The sequence below is a fragment of the Lissotriton helveticus genome, chromosome 11 (genome assembly GCF_964261635.1).
Source record: "Lissotriton helveticus chromosome 11, aLisHel1.1, whole genome shotgun sequence".
NCBI lineage: Eukaryota > Metazoa > Chordata > Amphibia > Caudata > Salamandridae > Lissotriton > Lissotriton helveticus.
The window spans coordinates 767,161,105-767,184,229 of record NC_136072.1 but is presented as its reverse complement, the minus strand read 5'-3'; the positions used below and the strand labels follow the sequence as shown (position 1 = coordinate 767,184,229).

The window sequence follows — 23,125 nt, the reverse complement described above, 5'->3', positions numbered from 1 at the left end:
ACTACTGGACTAGTTTGCTTGGTCAACCATTTCAAATTTGGTTTAAAAAGGGGGGAAGATACTATTTTGGCTGCTTCCACGCACAGGGAGTGGCTCCGGTACAATCTGTCAGACACTGAATAGGCAACGTCCTGCTCTTAACAGTACAAGCTCCTTAAATGTGCAGCTCAAGTGTGAAATTGCCCCTCCCAGAGTAGGAAGCGTTTAGTCACAGCATGGGTGTGTGTTCAAGGTACTTCTAGAGACGAATGCAGGGCCCTGGAAATAAATAGTAGTGCTTCTAACAAAGCACTTTTTGTTCAGGAAGCACTCGTGATGTGAGAGGCTGCCACTTTCGCAATGTTAACACTCCATAACAAAAAGCCTTACAGCAAAAGTTTCCAAACGTTGGCATGCATATCATACATAAGAGCTATGCCTCCCGCGAAGCGCGCTTAATACATGCGGTTATGTCACTAGACAGCCGCAGCCTCGGTTTGCTCACCAGGGGCGCTCTTGTCCAACTTGGCCCTTGTGTAACGTAGAGCGGGGCCTCTGTTGATTGGCCGTCGGTATGTACTTACGCAAGGTCTGCTGCTGCTTCCTGGACGGAGCCCAGCTTCGCTATTGTATAAATGAAGCTGAGGCAGCGGCGTCCTGGGCTCCTTGGTGCACACACAGTGTCTCGCTCCCTGTGATAGTGGCATTTCTAGAGAGACCGCCTCCTGCCATCTCTGCAGAGGGACGGAGCGGGGTGACTCCCTCTGATAGCGGGCTGCTGGAGAGGCGGCATGTCGGGCTTTTTCTGACACCAGCAGCGACTGAATGCATGCCCGGATACCTCGGGAGCAACGACGGCGTGCTGGTCTGAGAAGCTTTACTAGCGTGCGCTTTGAGCGGCTGCCATCTCGCGTCACCTCGTATCGCGGGCTTCAGCCGGGCTCCTGAGACTGCACCCCCACGTTTCCTCCGGAAAGGATTCCGCGCCCCGGCTCCTTTTCCCACCTGCAGGCACCCCGTAGCATCCTACGCTCCCTCGGAAGACGGAGTGCACCCGAGCCGTCCGTACACCTAAGGAGAGCAGCTTGCGCCCCGTGCTCCGCCGTAGAGGGCTCCGTCAGAGCCAGTGCTGCACCCCGGCCTCCAGGCGTGCTCACAAACCTGCTGCCAGCGGTAAGAAGTCCTGTCTGGGGATCCAAGGCTGGCAGAGGGCATAGCGGTGAATGGGATTTTGAGGACTTCTGTTTGTTGCAAAATGCGATGTTATTTATTGAATCAGTACATTACATTCTTGACATTTCTACTGATTCAATAGTTCAAATCATTAACGCTAATGATTTGAACTATTGAATCAGTAGAAATGTCAAGAATGTAATGTACGTTAGGAGTGATTTTCAAGGCTCCATTGTAAATGTGTATGTGTATGTAAATGTATTGGATCGGAAAGAGTTGTGCAGTATGTAATATCAATGTTTACTCGGAACTGACCTCTGTGACCCATTTGTGAGGCACTTGTACATCAAGAACCAGTATACTGTGTACTGTAAATAAACAGGAGGCACCTGTGTAATCTGAATATTTTGAACACGCCTGCCTGGTGTTAATCATGTTAACTTGTATAGTACACTTCGAATTTATCAATTCTAATTTGCATTGACCAAAAGTGCGTGTGTCATCTATAATCTCGATATGTAATATATATGGGATAAAAATACCTGTCTAATCTACATCTACTGTAGAGACATAGAAAGGTTCTCCATAACCTATAATATTGACATTGAATGTAGAATACACAAAAAGGACCCTTGTGTTGTGTAATATCCCATGACGGCAATTCATTTATACTCTAGACTAGAGGGACCTTTGCGATCAATAATATAGCCAATTCACGTACATAGGAGAGGCCATGATATTTAATTAGTTCACCTGAATATTAGAGATGTAATGTATGTCTAATGTACATATAGTGTCGGATGCATAATCTCAAAATGTAATGTACATACCCAGAAGAGCATTCTACTAGTTAAAGGGCAAATTGGAAGACCTCTGTAATCTTTATTGCATATATTTGTATGTTAATGGAACTGTTCATCTACAGTATCTAACGAAGATAACCAAAAAGGGTTTCTGTTGGACATTCGCTAAGTGCCAGTGCAATCTTTATCAAATGTAGATCCTTGTAATGGTCATCAGTGTAACGCATTTACACAGATAAGAGCAATACATCAATATGCAGTTTGTCCATAGAAGAAACGTATGTATTTAAAATGTTTTAGTACATTGAAGAAGTGTGTGTAGACATTATCTAATATAGCTGTACATTAATGGTGCCTCTAATCTGTATAATGTACATATGAAATGGGGTTTGCGATATCTTTAATATCGGTGTTTGTTAAAGACACGCAGAAATGACCAGTCTAATTTACATTATCAAATGAATTTACCTAGAAGAGACCTGTGTAAGTACATGCACAGAAGCAACATGTGATCTAGAATATCAGTATGGAATGGGTATACTTGGAATAGAACTGTTGAATAGTTATCCTATTTTCTTGAATAGCAGTGGACTTCTGTAATCTGTGACTGATGTGCATAGAGAAAAGTGCCTGGGTATTCCTAAATAGCAGAATTTAGTAAACAAACATGGGCCTATCTAATGTGCATGATCAAATAAACATACTTGGAGGAGGCCTTGTAAACTGGAATATCAATACCAGCAGGAAGGGACCTCTCTTCTACAATTTAAATATATTGGGTACATACATAGAAAGGATCTGTGCAATACAGAACTACTATGTAACGAGCAGATGCAGAAGTAATCGGTGTACTCTGGAAAATGTAATGTACGTACATGAAAGAAAGCTGTGTAACCATCTGCTGTAGCTGTATCGTAGTGGACATGAGGCTTTTTGGAGGCCAGTGGGGCGGCTGGCTGGTCTAGAGTAGGTGAGGGGAACCGTTTGCTTCTACCCCTTACTAAGTTAGAGAGCCGGCTGGGAGCAGCAGTTTCTTGCAGCCCTGCTCTACCATCTGGGTCTGATGTCTCTGGGCCTAGAATTTTCGGGTCAAGAGACATCGTGAAATGTATAATGACCTGGATGTGTATGCAGCCATGATAACGGTCTTAGCCACTTGGGTCATAATAATTCATATAGGATATAGGGGACGAAGATACGTGTAATATTTATCAAACGTGTGTAGGGGAAATGGCCTTTATCGTTCTTTAAACTAATTTGTTGTTGAGAGAGTGAAAGAAGACAGAAACAATATTTGGTGATGATTGATCTAATAAAAGGTATCGCAACCTGCACGATAGTGCACACATGAACTGATACAAGGGGGAAAATCTTTAGTTTTGAAAATGTAGGGTTAATTTCCTTTCATCTGCGGTCCATGCGAGTGCTTGTCAGTGCCAGGATTGATTGGGGGTTTGGGAAGGGTGCAGCGTGACAAGCCAAAAACTGCTTGGCTGTGAAAGGATGTCTGCCACGCGCCAACCAGAGCCACTCTCGTGGTGTCAGCATGGGGAAGCAGGCGGACTTCCTGAATCTAGACCAGCAGAAACTAGCGAGCATACCGCCAACCGCACCCCCCCCCCCTCACCCCCCCCCCCTCACCACCCCCCCCCCTCACCACCCCCCCCCCTCACCCCCCCCCCCCCTCACCACCCCTCTTCCCATCAAGTGGGCGAGCGGTCCTTATTTCTAAGGTGGACGAGCAGTTTTGCGCCAATCTGTAACGTGCCGCCGCTGACCGGTTCCTTTCTCGTTTTCTGAGAGTGTTCTCCAAGGTATGTATGGTATTAGTAGATTCAGTGTCATGTTCCTATCGTTTTCGCCATTCTGCTCGCTAACCTTTTCGTTTTTTTGTTCCTATGCATTGTGTGCAGTCTTCGGCCCGGTGTCTGTAGCAGCATTGCTTGGTTGATTCAGTAGGTATTCCTTGTTATTCTGCGACGTATTGTCACCGAGATACTGTCAAGCTGTTTCATTAGCAAGATTCGGGTTCTTTTAATGAAATGTTGAATTTCCAACGCGCCAACATTCGTGGTTGCTGCTCTGACCTAAATTGAACGTAAAGTGGGATCAGCAGACAGAAGCGGAGCGGAGCCTAGCAAGCTTCTGCATTAACCTCTTGTGTTCCGAGAGCGTCGGTAGGAGCACGTGGCTTCCAACAGATAGATTACGAAACCGTGATGCGAAGGAAGCCGCTGCCTCTGTGTGGGGAAAAACCGACCCGCGAGACATTACACGGGAGCTGCGATTCCATCACCGAGCAGCTTTCTGTCATCCCATCACCGAGCAGCTTTTTGTCATCCCATCACAGAGCAGCAACCTTCTTTAATCCCATCGTTCTCCTCCAGCCCATCGTTCTCCTCCAGCCCATCGTTCTCCTCCAGCCCATCGTTCTCCTCCACCCCATCGTTCTCCTCCACCCCCCTGTTCTCCTCCACCTTCCTCTTCTCTCCCCCACCTTCCTCTTCTCTCCTCCACCTTCCTCTTCTCTCCTCCACCTTCCTCTTCTCCTCCACCTTCCTCTTCTCCTCCACCCTCCTCTCCTCCTCCACCCTCCTCTCCTCCTCCACCCTCCTCTCCTCCTCCACCCTCCTCTCCTCCTCCACCCTCCTCTTCTCCTCCACACTCCTCCTCTTCTCCTCCACACTCCTCCTCTTCTCCTCCACCCTCCTCTCCTCCTCCACCCTCCTCTTCTCCTCCACCCTCCTCTTCTCCTCCACCCTCCTCCTCTTCTCCTCCACCCTCCTCCTCTTCTCCTCCACCCTTCTCTTCTCCTCCACCCTCCTCTCTAGGAAAGATCCCATTGAGCCCTTCAGCTCCCGCCCCGCCTCTGAAACCGGGTTGATAGCTCTAGTGGTTAACATCCCTGCTGCTAAAATATGTTTAAATGGACTTAAGATAGACCAGTGGGACAGGGCTAAATGTGGGCTGAAAAAACGGGGGGGGTTCTTTCACGGGGCGTGGCCACAGCAATCAAGGGCGTGTCTCAAAATATTCAAGTTAAAAATCTGTGCTTAGCATAGTGTGCTACCGCACAGGTATTTTGCTGCTTCTGTCCATTCACCCAGATATATAACACCACAAGTAACATTACACCTACAACAAGCCAGGGTTATTGCCTTTGTCAGTGGTTGTAAGTTGCATAAGATACATAAGCAGCAACTATCACTTCTTTGTATATAATATCGGAAATGCTACTCGTTCTTGTGGTCGAAGTTGTGGCGTAAGGCTAGAGCACCTTCAAGCTGAGAAAACTGGTTTGAGTCTGATTTCCTGTGAGTCAAAAAATGAAGGTGCCCTTGTGTACTGTAACTGGTGCTCTTGTAAAGCGCTCCAAGTTTGCGCTGTATAAAACTGAAAAACCGGTCTCTTTGAAGTTGCATGAAAAGCAGAAAAGTGGAGAGACCGATAGGGACCCGTCTCGGCACCTGCTTTTAAAAACTTCCGTTGCTGAGCACTGGCAGGACCCGGCCCGCTTAAAGCTTTGCAGTAGGGCCAATAAATTCCAACGTATCTGCGCGTGACTTACATTCTTACAGTTTTATTAGTGTTTGATGCAGTGGCATTTCCTCAAGGAACATAGTACACGAGGACAAAATCGTGATTATGTAAAAGCAGGGGGTTTAACCAAGCAAGGTGGCTTCCTGGTGTATTGCATATGTGCCCCTAATATAGCGTCTTTACTTTCCAACATGTCTGACCCACCCATTTTTACTTCTGATGCAGATTAAGAGTCAATTTGACGTGGGTAAAAGCCAGCAGTGGCAGCTAACTAACTTTGAAAATAGTTGGGTGGAGTAGCGGGTTTGGGTGTGTGTGTGTGTGTGTGGGGGGGGGGGCTTTAATAAGCGTTCTCAAAACCTGAGCTCTGTTAGCGGTGTTTGTGGGACGTTGTCTCCAGGATTGGACTGAGACAGAAAATAGGTCAAAGCACAATCATAAAAGTGGCACCATTAGTGAATTAGAAAGGGAAAAAAATGGTACTTGTTTGCAAACGGGGACCGTTTCGAACTGGTAAACCCATGCTATATTACTGTTTTGCAAAACACATTGAAATTGAAGACTGCATGGATTTGAGGTTGCTGCTACAATGTTTGTGTAATATCAGGTCAAACAACAGTAAAACCCGGCCAGCTGACCATAAATGTCCTTAAACCGCACAAAAAGTCCCACTCACTGACTTGCCAGACCAACCCCATGTGCATTTCCTGATTGCCCTGGTGATCTCCTCCACAAATGCATGAACGACTTCCCATAAATGGATACTAGTTGAATATTCAAATTCCCTTTGTGATGTGCCTGGCAAACCTTGCCTTCCCTCGCAGGAAAGGGTGCTTCGATCCAACCTCTACAAGAAAAGTTTGAATAATTTTGGTAAAGTATAGGATGCCTAGAAAAGCTGTATCTTACAGGCCATTAAAATAATCTGGTTATGTAAGTTGACGTGTCCTGTTATATTGCAACTTTTGCGTTGTGTAATACAGATTTATGGAGTGCACTGTGGCCTGAAAGGTATTCTAGCCCTGGGGCAACAGCTAAATGCAGCATCAGTGTTTGTGTTGCAAAGGCACCTATTATGCATGAAACCAGGTTTTCGAGCCTTTCTTAAATGAAAGCAAATCTTGCATCTTACACTGAGAATGGGTAGAGAATTCCCCTGAAGAGCGGCTCTACCTAATGCCAGTGACTAGTTGCTTAGTTTTGTATTTGGTTTCTGGGTGTTATTTCAGAGCCTATTAGTTATCAACATATTTCTTTATTCATCCCTTCAAAGTAGAGTGTTATGGCTGGCTGTACAGGGAAGGGTGAAGCAAAATAAAAAATAATATACATCTCGATCCCAGGCTGTAGACATCAGAGCTAGATACATTTTAATATGCTCTTAAATCAACGCCACTGCTTGAAAATAAATAAAGATCAAAGGACCATTCAGACACATGTTCAGTGTTCAGGCAGCAGTAGTGATATCAGAACTCTTTAAATATGGCTGATGAAAGTTTCACACAAGCCATGATTTTTTCCAGTTAAAGCAGGAAGTTCCCCGAGGTACCAAAGAAATTCAAATCCTCAATAATTCTCCTGGACTCATTATGAAGTATCACTAATATAATGGCTTTAAATCTATTTTCTTAATATTTCAGTTTGTCAGCTTGTCAGTTTCTGATACTAGATTCACGTTACCATTAAATACAAGTTTATTAATTCTCTAAACCAGAAGAAGCTTGTGATTTGTTCAAAAATTGTTTTCCTGAAACCGCATATTTTAATTTTTACTGACAATATTTTTGATTTCCCAAACCACTTAATCATTTTTATCAATGAGTTGCTTATAGTAATGTAGCACATGAACATATACTGTTTCATATACATTTCATATCATCGTCACATTTCCACTATAGAGCAATGAGTTTCACCATCATTTTGAGAGGAATAGCCAGATTTAGATCGAAAATGGCCGCAGTAATTCAAGGATAACAAGAATGTTCCCCAAAACACCTACAATAAGTCATGGATTGGCCATTATTGTGCAGTTATAGACACAATGTTGGCAGTAAGGTCCACATATGTTACTGGTGGGCCACTACACTAGTATGCATGGGTAGACAACATGTTACCACGAATGTCTTTAATATATCATGAACTGGTCACTGTTATGGAGGTATAGTATTGTGCCTCCAAGAATGTAAGCAAATGTTTAGGGAGAGAAAACTTAAATATTTTCTGATGGAAATAGAAAATATTTTTTTTCAGATAAAAAATGTTGGTTATAATAAATGAGGTAAATGTGTGCTTTCAAGCCTCCCTTTTATTCAGAATTGTGCACTCATCTTAAGACCCTGGTTCCAGCTCGGCAGGCCATTCAGCCCTTTTGTGGCAGAGGCCTCGTTTTTCAGAGGCAACCAGGACAAGAGGAACAACATGAAACTCAGTTCTCCGCCTTTCCAGCACCCTCAAACTGCTTCAGTGCGTCCTTGCTGGCACACAGCCACCCTGTTGGAGTCTTCTCTGATAATTCCTCCAAAGAAGGCATGCCATCACAACAGAAAAGTGGGTCTTACGAATTGTCCAGGCAGGCTATGCCCGTCCTTTCCTTTGTACCACCCTGCACCTACCACCGGCTTCAGGGCAGTTGACAAAGGGCCTTTTGTCCGTTTTATGGCAGTAAGTGCAGGCCCTTTTTTAGCCAAAGGACCATATAGGGGGTTCCTGCCACGGAGGTAGGAACTGTGTGCTACTCCCGCTACTTCCTTGTGCCAAAGAAGGATAGATTCCTTTGTCATTTTTTAGATTTTCACCCTCTAAGTGCCTTCTTGTGAATGACGCTAGCCCATGTCCTGTCTGCCCTCGACTCTGGAGACTGGATGGTGGTGTCAGACCTGCAGGACGCTTATATCCACATCCATGTCCTGCAGACCCCACAGATGCTACCAGTGATTCACAGTAGGCCAGGAGCATTTTCAGTTCGATTCTCCCCGGTGGCCTTTCCGCTGCCCCCTGGAGTGATGATTGTGGCTGCAGCACACCTTCAGAGAACCAAGTTGCCAGCCAGTCTTTCTCCTACCTTGACGGCTGGCTGTTGAAGGCGGGCTTGCCTCAGGCAGTCATCAACCATCTTCTAACCTCATTGGGGCTCACGATCAATGTGCTGAAGTCCCACCTGACTTCTTCAAAGATGCCCATCTTCATCAGGGCTAATCTAGACACAGTTCGGTTTTGTGTCTTCACCCAGGAGCCAAGAGTCCAGGACATTCAAGCGGTGATTTAGATATTTTGGCATTGATCCTGGATCTCAGTATGGAAGACTCTGAGGCTCTTGGTGGTGTTAGCCTCCTGGATCCTGCTAGCCAACACACTAGGTGTACATTCGGGCTCTGCAGTACTGGACATCAAATCCCAGTGGGCACCTCATCAGGAAAATCTTTCAAACTGTATCCAGATTTCAGAAGTGCCTGCAAAAGATCTACACTAGTGGCTACTGAACTGTGATTGGGTCAGTGGCAGGCACATCTCCTCACTTTTCCTAGTGCTGATGTTGGTCATCGAAGTGCCCACTACTGTGTTGGGGATGCCATTTGGGAAAGGTGGAGAACAGAGGCCTCTGGCCTTCGCCTGCGACTCAATTTCACATCAATTTGTTGGGGGAGATTTGCCTGACTGTGAAGACTTCCTATCCATCATGAAAGCAAGATGTTTTGGATGCTTGCAGTTTACACCACAGCCATGTGGTAAGGCAACAATCAGGGCAAGGTGGAGTCTTCAGCACTGTGCCAGGAGACATTGTTTTCTGAAAGTGGCTAGAACTCTATGAAATTACTTTTGTGGTGAACCACATGGTGGAATCTTGAAATAACAGGGCAGAATAACTCCTTCGCAGGCGCCTAGTGGATTAGGACTGGCAGCTGCAGCTGTGGCGCCAGGCATCTTTCAGCTATGGGGAGAACCCCAACTAGATCTTTTTGCCACTGCTGAGAATGCTCAATGTCAGCACTTTTGCACCCTGGAGTTCTCAAAGCAGCTCTCTCAGAGATGATTTCCATCTAGAGTGGTGATTGGGACTCCTGTATGCCTCCCTGCATCTCCTGCCACGAGTTATGAAGATCAGGAAAGATTAGGCCCAAGTCTTCCAAGTGGCACTGGATTGGGCCAGGAAAGTGTAGTACCCAGAGACTCCTGGGCATGTGCATCTGTCCTCTCATCAAGCGCTTTGGGAAGATCTTCTGTGGTGGCAGCAGGACAGGGAACTGCCCCAGGCCTGTATAATTAGCATTGTCTTTCCTGTATATTGAGTAGAAGCAGTTGGCCTCCTTCAACCTTTCCCCTGAGGTCACTGATGTCATCTTGGCAGCAAGGCATCCCTTCACAAAATCAGTGTACACCAGTCGTTGGGACTGTTGCGTGTTCTGGAGTCTAGGGCCCAGGTCTACAGGGTTTAGATTCTTAACCCATGTGTGCTAAGACTTAGTTAACTATGAAGAGCTACTTGTCAGCTCTTTCAGGCTTTTTGCGGTTGCTGGGTCAGCCTTCATTATTCAAATCACTTGTTGTGATGAGAGATTTGAGAAGTTTGCAACATTTGTTTCCACCAAAAACCTTTTGTGATGCCTCAGTGGGACTTTAACTTAGTCATCCCTGTCTTGATGTTGCCTCCCTTTTTTGCTGCTGCATAGTTTTCCTTTAAGACTTCTGACTGGGAAGACTGTCATTCTCATTGCCATAAAATCCTAAACGTGTGAGTGAGCTTCAAGTCTTTCTGCTAATCCACCATATACCACCTTACCAGTCAAATTGGTTTTGTGGAACTGAGCTTCATTTCATGTTGGGCAGGCTATCACCCTCCTGGCATTCTTTGCTCGACCTCCCCTCTCTATGGAAGAAGAGACATCATTTTAGGACCTTAAAAAAGCATTAAGCTTCTATATCGAATGTTCTAAGTAATATTGGCTGGATGATCCCCCCCTTCCCCTCCCCCCAGCCCTCATTCTGATCCAACTCCCCTATCATGTGGAGTGCCTCAGGGCTCTTCCCTGAGCCCTACGCTATGTAATATCTATGTTGCCCCGCTTGCAAAGGTGGTAAGATCTTTTGGTTTGGATGTGTTGTCGTATGCGGATGACACGCAAATAATGGTGTCCATCGCTCATAACATCAGTGGCTCCGCCCGCAATTTTAACAATTGCATGCAAGCAGTTTCTTCATGGATGGTGCAAAACTATCTGAAATTAAATGGCGAGAAAACGGAGGTTCTTATTTTTGGGGACAAGTTGGAAATTTGGTCCGGGGAGTATTGGCACAACTCTCTGGGCACTTGCCTATGCCCGGTCTCCCATGGAAAAAACTTGGGAGTTTTGGTGGACAATTCCCTTTCTTTGAATCTGCAGATTAGCAGGACGGTGGCTTATAAGGAAGATTTCGCTGTTTCTTTCATTTGCCTCACGCAAACAAGTGGTCATTGCGCTAATATTGTCCAGGTTGGACTATTGTAATGCGCTTTAATTGGGCATTAACTAGGGACTGTTGCGGCGCCTGCAGTTGCTGCAGAACACCGCTGCCAGGCTGGTGATGGACCTGCCTAAATACAACTCAGTCTCAGCTTCTCTTCTTTCTTTGCATTGGCTCCCTATGGACTGCAGAATTAGGTTCAAAACCCTTTGCCTCACTCACAATGCTTACTATGGCCTGGGTCCTGAAGGCATTAAAGCCTTATTTCAACACTATGCTCCCACTAGGAAACTCAGGCCAGCAAGCAAACATCTCCTCACTGTTCCTAGGTTTAATAGGGTGAGATGGGGCGGGAGAGCCTTTTCAATTGCCGCGGCCAAATTGTGGAACTCCCTCCCTGAAGACATTTCGGGTCAACGATCACACACACTTTTTCGAAAGGTTTTAAAGACCTGGCTGTTTCCTTAGATGTTTGTCTGAGTGTGTCTTCTCCTGCTTGCATATTGTTTTGCTGATAACGCCTTGACGCCCTTGGGCTAAGTTAGCGCTCTATAAATATTATATTCATTTATTCATTCTTTCGGGGGTTTTCTAGAGCAAAGACGGCCATGCAGTGCAAAAACGGACCATCTCTCTGGAGTATTCTCTACATAACGATTTGCTACACACTAGTGAAGAAGCAGCCCCCAGAAAGCTTCCGTACTCATTCCACTATAGCCAAACCAATGGCCACTCCCATAACATGACGAGTACCTGTGCATGCTGGGGGCTTGAGTTATAGTTACCTTAAGGCTTAAGTTTTAGTTTCTTGATCACTATGACTGCTGAATTTATATGGTTTTATGTGTGTAAAATCTGAATCGAATTATAAGGTCCCTGTAGCATTTGGATTTTTAGTAAAAAAAATAAATATGTATATGTGTATGTGTATGTGTATGTGTATGTATATATGGGCATATGTATATATGTGTATGTATATATATGTATATATAGATCTATAATGCTTACCATGGCAAATCTATATGGTAAAAATAAAAGTGGGCAAATAAAGTTAATTAGCACAGTTGTACTAATAAGAGAAGCTTCTATCATTTAGAGTGCAACGCTCAAATTTCATGTTTTTAGCATCGTACCTTGACTAACATGAGAAAAATAATATTTAGTGCCCTACATTTCACATTACAATATTACAATTACTTAACGTGGGGAAACAACTCTTTAACAGTGACAAGGAAACTTCATTGTGACTTCCCCTTACTTCACAAATGTAACTCTGTGCATCCTGGTTTTGGTTGAATATCTTTTTTGAAAACGAATTTACATGAAAAAATCTTGTGGCATAATCGATGTGCAGAGTGTAATTTGCTATTTATTACAAAGTTTGCTGGGGTATCATGAACCACTTGAGTCAATGGCCCTCTCAGCAGTGGGCATGTTACGCTGCACCGCTGCATATACTTATTAGTATTAGTACTACGACCAGAGCAAAGTGTTCTGCTGCGAAATCTGCTGATGTAGCATGACTGAAAGCCTTCAATTTGACATGCTCCCAAACCCGCCCTAATCTCGGGCACTCAGGCCCATCTGTTAAGCGATAAGGGACAGACTGTGTTGGCACGCTCACCTGTTTATCAGTGCTTGTTTTGGTGGCACTCTGCCTTGTATCTTTTTCAACAGGGGTGCAAGCATGGTGCATGCTTTCCTTTCCTCGGCCTCAGTTGCAGTTTTGTGTTTGTCACGAAGTGGTTGAATAGTTCGTTGAATAATTGTGTTTAAAAAAGTGTTTACTTATCGACCCCTCAACTGACTGACTCTGGTATCAAACAAGATCACGTCTTAATATTGAAATAAAAGTATTAGCCTGATTGTTGACACTACTGCAGTCATTACCCAATCGATCCACGAGGAGCAGATGGTTTTATGCCCCATAGAGCAACAACTTTCAACTTGCACAGGCTGCATAACTGGCTAGGTAAAATCGAAACCATGAAGGAGCCATTGGCTATTTGTCTCTTGGCTCCAAGAATTATTTTGGGTCCATAGATCATGAATACTTTAATCAAGCCGTGGAAAATGTTGGACGGTCTTTTAGGGCTTGGGTGGGTCTCTTGTACGTAGGTGCAACTGCAGCAGTAAGGGTGAGCAGGCTACCCCCCGCCTGACTTCAAAATGATATTTGTACATACTGCACCTATTTATTTGTACATACTCTAAAGCCCCCTCTACCTTATTCCAGATGCCCCTTTTCAAAACCTGGAAGCAAAAATCTTGGTATTACCATGGAATGGAGAGTCGTCATGATTATCACTGGCTGCTCTATACAGTACGGTTTATAATAGGACATTCTCATTGTCTTATGTGAGGCTGCCTTAATAGCCTTCTAACTTCTGGCTATTGATGACTGGGCGGGTGCGTTGACAGAAGACCCCCTCAGTAGTCTAGAAGGGTTTGGCTGTGGCAAGAGACATGTATTTACATTACCTTATGGGAAAAGATGAAACATACATTTTAGTGGTGAATGGGCTGCTCCACAGAAATAGCAAAAGGCACAACTTTCATTTGTTGGTGTGCTTTGATTACAAAGGAGACACCTTTATAGATGAGAACAGTACCCAAATTGAAGACCTTATAGGGGCGAAATGCCAATGGCTATAACTAAATTGGGAGATGTTTACACAGACTGACAGTATGAGTTTTCATCTTATGCAGGCAGAATTCAAGATGCTTCCCTCGTAGAAATGTTTGTACTTCCAATTACAACATGCGCTGACTTCGTTCTCAATAGAGCGGCCGCATCTGCTGGAGGCAAGCTCATGGAATGTAGAGTAATATCTGGGACATTGACTCGAAGAGCAATATCGGCCATATGAGTGCCTAGAAAATGACAACGTACTGCTTGCACCGTCTTGGAAACTCATGGGGAAAAAGACATAGGGCCACTTGATGTCCACTGGCAAGAGGCTCCGATGCACTCAATGGAAGTGGCAATAATGGCTGCCTGAAGGGCACCCAGTCAGAGATCTTAAATAGTCCATATTTCAATACGAGCAATTACTTGAAAATATATCTGGCCGTGGGTGGTAGCTACTTGAATTGGTGTGTATACACCTGGAGGGTCCACCCTCCCATATATTATGTAGAAATGTTGCCTCTGCACACTATATGGGAGCGTATGTGTATTAAAATGAAATGGTGAACTGTCAAAGATCTTGGACACCAATATAACAAAGACTCCACTCTCTTTGGTATCCTGAATGATGTTGACCTTCCAGGATTAAGCACACACTCTGCTCCCTAGGGCATGATTCTCAAACGTGATATTGCACAGGACTGGGGGGTTGAGAGCTTCCCAATGCAGGCAGGGTGGAATAGCTGAATACCTAGTATTTGAAAATAGGATCAGTCCCCAGAAATTTGGTGAGGGGTGGGGAATAGGGAAGGCCTACTTTAGATTTGAAGACTAGGTATTATACCCCAACAGCCTGATGAACTTCCTGAGGCATTGACCTTGCGAAGAAGGGCACTGTGAGTACTGGAATAATAATAATAATAATAATCCACATTTGTTAAGCGCACAATCACCCGTAAGGGTCTCTAGGCGCTGGGGGCCGTCGGGAAGATTAAGCAAGCTATTGCCCAGAGTCACATGGTGCTGGGCTAACCTGCCGCCGGAGCTGGGGATCGAACCCTGATCCCCAGATTCCAGCGTCAGTCGCCCTGGCCGCGGCGCCACACCTCTCCCACCTCTCCACACCTAGTACAGGCGAGTCTGTTTGGAAATGAATAACATTGATCCGTATATACATACTTTGTTAAACGGATCTTGAGGTTGGAGCGCTGATATATGTTACTGTTAATAACGCTTTCTTTACTGAGATAACAAATACAATACGTTTTTTTGTGTAAAAAATAAATATATGCATCAACTCCTCACTAAAGGTGATTGATCTGAAGGTAGTTGTATGTTTTTATATGGGTATGGTGGTGAGCCGACTGGACTACGGGAACGCCTTACTGGCCGAAGTAGGTGAGAGACCATGGTATCAAAACGCCAAGTCATCCATAATACGGCAGCAAGGATGGTTTTAAACCAGCCCCCGGGCTCGCCATCACCCCCCCTGCTAAAAGAGCTCCACCGGCTTCCAGTGAAGAAAAGGTTTTTTTTTTTAGTAAGATTTGCTGTTTCACTTTTAAAGCCACCAATAAAACAGGCCCGGAATACTTGCAAAACAAACTTTGCAAGCAGACCTCCTGCCGTAACTTGAGATCTAATGAAAGGGGTCTGTTGATGATTCCCCGTATCTGGCGGACGCGTTCAGGGGGCAAAGCCTTCTCATACATCGCCCAGAAGTACTGGAACTCCCTACCAGAAGCTCTGCGCAAGTCCACCTCCTATCTTGTTTTTAGGAAACTACTGAAGGCTTTCTTATTTTAAAGATCTCTTCAGCTTTGGCTCCTAATTTTTCCTCCTCAGTTTTCGCCTAAGTAATGCGGTGAGTTGCCTCTTGGTGAGTCATGCGTGATATAAGAGGCCATTAACATAACATTAACAACATATGCTATGTTGCAGTTTTGGTATAGCTCATCAACCTCTTAGTGCAGTCGGGTGTACTGGTGTTGTCAGCTGTTTGTGTTTTTCTTAGGTCTTGCTCCAGACGGCTTCAATCGTCTGGAAGGCCTAAGATGTTCATTTTTTAAAGGGGACAATAAGAAGGTATTACAGAGTGAGAGTGGCTTTGAGTCGGGCCCCCTTCAGCTATTGTCTTTCACATTTATTTCATGATTTGCCATTGCTTTTCTGGGCTGTCTATCAAGGGTAGCGCATTTAGCGAATTCTCCTCTTTGTGTAGCCTATCCCAGGTTTTGGTGATGGGACTTCAGATGCAACATGACCTGCAGCTTTTAATTGAGATCCAGTTACTTTGCTCACATGTCTGTATTTTAATTGTTGATATGTTGCTGTTTTGCATTGATTGTTTAGTCTGTTAAAGAAGCCGTGCTATTGACACATTGCCATAGGGCATTCATTTCTTTTACTTTGCTAACACTATACAAGATTATTGGATTTACCTTTTTATGCACAATATAGATATGTGTTCACACAAAAGGCTTGCTTAAAGATGAAACACTATTGATGCCCCTTTTTCAAAAGTATCTAGCTTGCTATATTTTGCTTTCTAGTTATCTTCAGTGCAACCCTCAAGATGCAACCTCCATCTTCTAACTTCTTTTCAGTCTCTCCTGATAGGGTACAGCTTAACTCTCCAAATGCACTCGGTTCATCAATGATAACTTGTTCCTAGCTTCCAAATTGTTGTAACTTAATTTGCTTAATTGTGGGTTCTATCTATAGGATAGCTGGGCCACACACACAGTTGCACACATTTTAGAAAACAATTCCCATAAAAAAGGCCAAATTTGTTTAAATTGCCAGTGCTTGTTTTTATGGCCGAGGCTTCAGACAGGGGTATTTTGCATGTGGGCATTACTAACGCCTCTGTACGTCTTAAGTGTGTCTTGGGTTTCTGTGTATGCCTGTTCTAGTGTCTCCGTATCTGAGTACCAGAGTTTATGCTCCAGTCTTAATGCCAGTGCCTCTCTGAACGAGGGTACATGCCTTCCTGGCTTAGTATCCATGATTTTGTACGTCTTCTTACCACAGTGTCTGTTTCAAGTACATACTTGTGCTTCACGATATCTTGTTTACCTATTTTTCTATCCCGTAAGTAAGTGCCTGTGTTTTCCTTGCCCCCATGTTTTCTCTCTCTCACTTTATTTCCTGGTCAAATATGTGTGTCCCTGCTCTGCGCCATAATCTCCCCCACTCTATTAGTCTCCCTAACAATAGAGCAAGTATTTGAGAAAATTAGTTAAACGGGAAAGGTATCTCCGAAGCCTGCATGTATAATATTTAAAGTGTTCAATCTCGAGAAGATCCGTCCCTCAGGTACCCTGAAGCAGTTGTTTTTCCAGTGCAGCAGTGGCATAACTATGGTGGGTGACTTTAGCACTAAAGACAATTGAATTCTCTATTCATGGTGTTGAATCAGTATAATACAAAATTGGAACATTAACGTAACAATGCTCATTAGATCTAATTTACCACATTATTCATTATGAGCACGGCAGCCCTACCCTTTGTGTGCAAACTGTTTGAGATCATAACCAGGGAACAGTAAGTGTTGGCACCTTCTGGCCATCATAGCGCTTAATGTCTGGCACTATTGGTCTACCATATAATAAAAATCGAAAAGAAACTTGTTAGTTATAGATTCCTTACCTTAGAATTACCCCCGGGCGTCAGATTGCATCTGGAAAGTTTTTCTTCAGAAGTACCTCTGCACGTCGAAAGGTGGCGTTGGTCGGCTCCGCGTCCGTTGTTGGTGTCGTGGTCGCTGGGATGACGTCGCAGGAGCTACTCGGACGCCGCCCATCGCGCGCTGATGTCAGTTCTTTCTTTTTCTGCACCAGCCAGCGCAGATCTGGAGAGAGTGGTACCTCCAGTCACGATTTGACTGATCTTTTTAAGTGACTTTTGTCGACGTCTTTTTTGAGTCTACGACTCCTGATGCACGAATGCCTGGATTCAGGGCATGCAGTTCCTGTAGCCGACTGATGTCGGTTACGTATCCGCACCACGTGTACCTCTTTTGCCTGGAGAGCGACCACGACCCCAAGTCGTGCTCCGACTGCCAGTCCATGGCTCCGATGGCTTTACGGGAGCCTTCCCGAAAGCTTCTTGAGCGCCGGCAGCCGGCTCAACGCCATTCGAGGTCCCGGTCGCGAGGGACCGGTCGCGGAGCCATCATCACTCTTCCAAGTCTTCGCACTCGGGGTCGGATAAGTTGCAGCACAAGAAGTCGATGCAGCATCGTCGCTCTTCAACTTTTCCCCGTTGGTTGGCTGACACGACGAGGGATGCGGACAGTGCCCCTTCCGCGGCTCCACACATGGAGCCTAAAGAGTCGACCCTGGGCTTCCTTCCCTGGACCTTGGCAGCTCCTGACCAGCTTCTTAAATTTTACGAGGCGATGCACGCCATCTTTGGGCAGCCCAAACCCGCTGGCACCGTGGACTCGGTAAGGGGACCTAGGCCTTCTCTGCCGACAGCACCAGCGCCGCAGGCCCCCTTGGATCCAGGCCTGGATCCGGATCAGTGCCGGTTGACCTTATGACACCTCCACCGGAGCCGCTTCCCCTGGTACCGCTACGATGCCGGTCGTGACCCTCGGCCGGCGTCGACCCCGGCCTGCATCCTGATGTAGACCCAGAGCTGGACCGGCGTCGCTGGATGCGGCGCAGAGCGGAGTTTTTGTGACCCTGTTCACTCCTGGGGTCCCTTTTCGGTCAGATTGGCACCCTCAGGATGAGAAGGAGGACTGGGAGGGGTCTGGTAACCCTCTAACTGATCAGCTAGTCTCTGAGCAGGAATGGAATGAGGAACTGGGTATGCTAGTGGTCTAGACACCTCCCCTGACCGTGGCATGTTTACTCCTTCTACCGTGGCTATGGAGGAGGGAGCGTCATACGTAGTGGTGTTGCCTAGGGCGGCCGAGGCTCTCAACCTCGAGCTTCCTACGGTGCTGGTCAGGACTAACCTCCTGACAGAGGAACTTCAGCCAGCTGCGAGCTCTTCGAAGCCCCTGCTGCCGTTTCAGGAGGCCCTTACTGAAGTCCTTTTGGACACCTGGTCCAGGCCCAACACAGGGACTCATGTGTAAAGGATCATTGCCAGACGCCACCGCCCGGCTCCGGGCAACCCTGCTTTCCTCTCCCAACACCCCACCCCGGAGAGCTTGGTAGTCCAAGCCTCCACTTCCAAGAGCGCCTTTCTACCGCTCCACCGCAAAGGGAATCCAAGAAGCTGGATCATCTTGTAAAGAATATTTTGTCTTCTGCCATCCTGGGACTGTGGTAAACACCGCTTGTCTAGTGGGCTGTTATTCCCACTCTGTGTGGGATATGGTGGTGCAGGTGCTGCCTCGGTGTCCGGAGGAGGCCCAGACAGTGCTCTCCCAGGCTGTTGCCGCCGGGAGAGATGCTGCGAAATTTACCATCCGTTATGGGCTGGATACCGCCGACTCTGGGCATGATGATTTCCACTTCGGTAGCTCTTCATCGCTACACCTGGATGAGATCGACTGGCTTTTCGGGGGATATCCAGAATACCCTCATGAACATGCCTTTTGATGGTGCCCCACTATGTCCCGCCCAGAGCAACAGGCCGCAGCAAGTTTCCCAACCTTCATGTGGACGTGGGAACCACTGCTGTGGTTCAGGGGGCCAGCGGGCGGGACAGTCCACCAAACCCCCCCCCCCCCCCCCCTGCGGCAGCCTCCAAATCTTCTTAGTCCGACTTTCAGGCCCATCGCCCATCAAACGCCAGTGGGCAGCAGGATCCTCCATTACCTCCCCCACTGCCGCACCATCACGTCAGACAGGTGGGTTTTGCAGATAGTTCGAAGGGGCTACTCTTTCCCCTTCCAGGTTACCACTCCCGCCATGCCACCTCAGCACCACCGCATGTCGGAGGATCACATGGGCCTTCTCCAACTGGAAGTTACTGCTCTTTTGGCCAAGGGGCCATCGAGCGCATTCCTGTCCCAGAAGTAGTTTGTGGTTGTTACTCCCTCTACTTTCTGGTGCCCAAGAGAGACAAAGGCCTGAGTCCTATCTTGGATCTTAGGAATGTCGACTGCTTGCTCTGGAAGGAGAAGTTCAAGATGTTAAAGCTCGCTCAGGTCTTGTCTGCCCTCGACCCAGAGACTGGATGGTAGCGTTGGACTTGCAGGACGCTTCTTTTCACATCCCCGTTTTTGCCGGCCCACTGGCGTTACCTGTGGTTCACGGTAGGCCACGAGCACTTTCAGTTTACCGTGCTCCCCTTTGGCCTTACCAGCACCCCATGGGTGTTCACGAAAGTGATGGCCGGGGTTGCAGCTCATCTGCGCAGATCAAGGGTTTCAGTCTTCCCCCTATCTCGACGACTGGCTGTTGAAGTCGTCTCCCACCTCCAGACTACGTCGGACCTCCTGCACTCGCTGGGGTTCTTCATCAATGTGCCAAAGTCAGACCTGATTCCCTCTCAGAAGCTCCTCTTCATCGGAGCAGTTCTGAACATGACGCGGTTTCGGGTCTATCCTCCCGAACAGTGAGTCCGGGATATTCGGGCTATGATTCCGATCTTTCAGCATCTATCTCTGGTTTTGGTCTGGATTACCCTGAGGCTGCACCCTGCTGGTCGATCATGCCAGGTGGCATATGCGGGCTCTGCCGTTGGAACTGAAATTCCAGTGGGCGCAGCATCAGGGGAATCAGTCAGATTGCGTCCAGATTTCAGAGGGCACTGCACTACAATTGCAGTGGTGGCTCACAAACCAGTATTGGGTCAACGGCAGATCCCTCGCCCTTCCCCATCCAGAGCACACAGTGGTGATGGACGCATAACTTCCGGGAAGGGGCGGCCACATGGGAGAGGCGGAGATCAGAGACCTGTGGTCTCCGGCATAGTCCGGGGTCCATATCAACCTTCTGGAGCTCCGGGCGATCCGTCTTGCACTCAAGGCATTTCTTTCCTCTGTCCGGGGAAGAGTAGTGCAGGTGTTCACAGACAACACTACTGCCATGTGGTACTGCAACAAACAGGGCTGGGTGGGGTCATGGACCCTATGTCAGGAGGCCCTTTGCCTCTGGACCTGGCTGGAACCTCAGGGCATATCCCTGGTGGTTCAACACCAGGCAGATTCACTGATCGCCAGGGCCGACTAACTCAGCCGCAGGTGCATGATGGATCACAAATGGCGTCTTCACTCGGAGGTGATGCAAGGTCTCTTTCGACAGTGGGGAGAGCCTTGGTTAGATCTATTCGCCACCGAAGAGAATGCGCAATGTCAGCAATTCTGCGTGTTGGGATTTCCAAGTCGGCACTTGCTAGGCGACACTTCGTCGCGAGTGGAGTTGCGGTCTGTTGTACGCCTTTCCGCCTAAACCACTTCTGCCCAGAGGGCTGAAGAAGATCAGGCGCGACTGGGCCCAAGTCATCCTTGTGGCTCTGGATTGGGCACGAAGAGACTGGTATTCAGAGCTGCTCAACTTGCCATCGATCCTCCGACCCGTCTGCCTCTTCGGGAGGATCTTCTGTCGCAGCAAAAGCGTTGGTCCTCCACGGAACCTGTCGAGCCTCCACCTCCTTGCGTAAAGATTGAGCTGTGGCAGTGGACGTCTTTTGACCTGCCTCCCGAAGTTTGTGATGTAATCTTGGCAGCCAGGCGTCCCTCCACTAAGACAGTATACGCCTGCCGGTGGAACACATTTGTGGCATGGTGTACAGCAAAGGCTGTGGATCCCCTCTCTGCCCCTCTTTCTGAGGTTCTCTTGTTACTTCTTTCTTTGGCCCAGCAGGTCTCCGCTGTGGGCATTATCAAGGGCTATCTCTTGACCATCTCTGCCTTCCTTTGGCTTCCAGATCAGCCTTCTCTTGTCAAGTCTCCGGTTGTTAATTGTTTCTTGAAAGGCATAACTCATCTCTTTCCTCTTATTCCCTTTGTTATGCCTCAGTGGGTCTAGAATCTAGTCTTAATCGGTTTAATGTGCACTCCCTTTGAGGCTTCTGATGCTTAAAACTGCATTCCTGGTAGCCATCACATCTGCCAGAAGAGTGAGTGAGCTCCAGGCTCTTTCATCCAAGCCTCCTTTCTTACCAGTCCACCCAGACAAGGTAGTACTCAGGACTTGTCCATCCTTCCATGCCAAGGTTGTCACTGCCTTTCACAACGGGCAGACTGTAAAAAGTTCAATCGGGTCAGGGACAATCGATATTTGCCCGGCGGTATTGCCTCTGTGACCCTCTAGTTATTAAATCAAATGAAGAGGCAGGCGCTGGAGACTGGAAAGCAGGAAACAAGGTTTTTTATTATTCTCTCCGGAGGAGAACACAACGAAACGGACAGAAGGTATCGTTCTGAGGTGCTCTAACTGTATTCCTGAGGCCTGGCCTCTTATACCCACATTTATGACTTTATTGTAGATTACACATACATGTTAAAGCTTTGATGTACGGAAAAGACATTCTCGGAACTCCCCTTTGGGCCCGTTCCCACACACATTTACAGTTGAAGTCCCCACCCTAGTCACAACAGGTGATGAGCATCGCGCAGCTGGATAATCCGCCGATTCACGGAATGTGGGGGGTTTGATCGGATCTCATGGGGTGGGGGCTTTGATCAACCCGGGGATTCTTTGATGGGGGAAGCTTTCTATTGTACGGGGAGGGGCAAAGATGGTATCGGCAGAGCTGGGTGTCGGCCTGGGAACGGGGAAGACAAAACGGGCACACGGGGAAAAAGGGGGTTTGCATCTAAGGGCCGGAGATCATGAAAGGAAAGCAGGGAGGTGTCGCGCTGGGAACAGGATGAAGGCCTGGGGCAGAGCAGCGCCGAAGAGGGGTTTATGACTCAAGGCAGGTGCAAGCAGGGGGTGGATAGCGTGCAGGCTTAGTGAAGGCGAAGGGCTATGTCAGGGGCCAGCGGCATGCAAAAGGGTTCGTTCTGATCGGGGCATCTTAGAAAATGGCGGGCGCGCACGACAAAAGTGTGGCATCAGGGGAAGAGGCAAGATGGCGCAGATAATGTTCACCAAAACGTACTAATTTTCAACAGTCCTCCCTTTAACATATTCAAGACATCTTGCTGGTTCATTTTCTACTCGGTTCTATTGTGGTGGGCATGAGAAGGAAAACGGTAGGAACCCTAGATGAAAAAAGTTGTAAACAATACATTTTAACATTTCTAGTTTTTAGGAGGTGGGCCTATTTGATAAACTTTGATACACTTGTTCAGCAGGAAAGTCATAGGAATGTAATACAAAAACGGCGAGCAGCAAGTACATAACTGGCAGGTTAATACATATTTCAGATTCGGATTGGAGCAGGATCAATACAATGGCGGCTGGGAGAGAAATGAGGCATAGAAAAAACGGTGATTGAGGATGTCAAATGTTCGAAGTTTTCAACGTTCTTTGTGGTCTTTCGTTGGCGCTGTTGAGCACCGGCGGTGGAGCTACAAGTCCAGCTCTGTTCTAAGTTCTGCGTTGCAGGGCACGACCCTTTCCTCGCGTTTTCTGGCCGGGAAGGTCCTTTTCGCCCTGTGTCCTTTGAGGTGATAGTCAGAAAGTTCAGATGGAAGAAGAGCGTA

At 47.0% G+C, this 23,125-nt stretch overlaps 1 protein-coding gene across 2 annotated transcripts in view; it reads left to right on the top strand.

Annotated features, from left to right (window-relative positions):
* SLC23A2 (solute carrier family 23 member 2) overlaps positions 1-23,125 on the top strand; it is an 876,666-nt gene that overhangs the window by 350,436 nt on the left and 503,105 nt on the right. Inside the window, exon 1 of one of the 2 annotated variants that reach the window (XM_078666640.1) lies at positions 576-1,152. The exons of the other annotated variant lie outside the window; for it this stretch is intronic. The gene's annotated coding sequence lies outside the window, so the exon portion shown is untranslated. Of the gene's footprint in view, positions 1-575; positions 1,153-23,125 lie in introns of those variants that run through there. 2 annotated transcript variants of the gene reach the window in all.